The sequence below is a fragment of the Phaethon lepturus genome, unplaced genomic scaffold (assembly GCF_000687285.1).
Source record: "Phaethon lepturus isolate BGI_N335 unplaced genomic scaffold, ASM68728v1 scaffold35209, whole genome shotgun sequence".
Classification (NCBI taxonomy): domain Eukaryota; kingdom Metazoa; phylum Chordata; class Aves; order Phaethontiformes; family Phaethontidae; genus Phaethon; species Phaethon lepturus.
Window position 1 is genome coordinate 1224 of NW_010564659.1, and position 1644 is coordinate 2867.

The window sequence follows — 1644 nt, forward strand, 5'->3', positions numbered from 1 at the left end:
GAGGTGGGAGGCTTTGGGATGGCTGGTCGTGTGTCTCCATGGTCATCTCAGGGGTCTCTGCACGCAGGATGGGGGTCCCTGCGTGGGAAGCGTGGGCACCGCAAGATCTTGCCCCCCTCCCTGGGAGCACCTTTGCCAGAGGAGCAGCTCATTTACCTTTGGCCTTGTGGCCAGAGGCAGCTCCTTGTTTGCGAGCGAGGAGCTCGCTGGGCACTCGGCGTCCTGGCCAAAAGGCCCGTACTCAGCATTTCTGGCCACCGAATGGGAAAATAAAGGTCTTCTTCTTCCCTCTGCTGAGAAAACTTTAATAAGGGGCAGAGGAACCCGGCTGCTGCCTGTCGCCCCGCTGAGCCAGGGGCAGCCCAGGGCAGCGGCCGAGATTTGGGAGGTCATTGGGTGCGCACTGGTTTTAATTTGGGAGGCTTTGGGGGGGATTTAGGAGGCTCACCCTCACCGCTGTCCAGGGGACCCGGTCACACACATGGAAACAAAACCCCAGCAGTGACTTTGACTCCTTTCATAACCCAGTTCCCCGCATTTCACCATGGGCACAAAGGGCACAGTGTCTACCCCGGCATGGGAAGGGGGCTGGGGAGGGTCCCCTGGGGACCCAAGGCCTGTCGCTCAGGCAGTGTCACCCCTGAGCACTGCACACACACTTCCCTTCCTGCCCCCAACTGCCATCGAGGCCATCGCAGGGGTTTTCTGTAGCCCTTTAGCAGGGCTTTCACATGGGGAGGCATCCGCACAGCTCGCGCTCCAGCCTTGCCTGGCCGTTTACCAGGGCTCAGGGAGACACCACACCTTCACCAACATCCACCCATCACCGAAATCGCTGCAGCTGGGAAGGGCCCAGCACTAGCAGCACGTCCGTCCCGCTGCTTTGCCCCCCAGCAGTGAGGAAATTCCTTTTCTTGTAAATACGTGAGCTCAGAGCAAGGGAGGAACATGGAGGGACGGGTTGCCCCACGGGAGCACTTGCAGCCACGCACCAGGAGAGTGGGGCTGGACAGCCCTTCCCGGGGCTGCCATGAGCCCCAGCACTTTGCTCCGGGGATGGAATGGGAAGGAAAAACCAAAGGGAAAAAAAAAGGGAAAAAAGAGGTAAAACACCCTGGCCGGTATTTTGCTGCACGAGTCAGGCTGGAAAGGCAGGCTGGCAGGGGGGCTGGCAGGGAGGCAGACCCACTTGCAGGGGGTCTAGGCAGGATTTTGGGTTTGACAAGCCCTACTTTACCGCGGTCAGGGGGAACAGGGCCCGCGGCTCCCGTCTGCGGGGGGGGAGGTGACGGTTCCTTCCAGGGTGAAACCCTTCAGCCCCACACTTCATCCTTGGGACAGCACTGCCCGAATATCGCGGCTCCCCATGGGGCCGGGCATGTTAGCCCCATCGGATACAGCTTGCCAGGTGAGCTGCGAGCTCCTGTCTCTGAAATTAGGAGAGCTCAAAACTTCTTTTTTTTTAAATACCCCTTTTTCTCCTAAGTGAGCCTCTGGCGTGGTCCCATGGCCGCAGGACATGGGGCCTTAATTAAAAAAAAAAAAAAAAATCAGTCGTCGCGGGGATCTGTGATGAGGGGGTGCAGAGGCAGGAGGGGGGCCTGGGCTTCATTCCCGCCCAAGAGGCCGCTGCTCCTTCCGGCG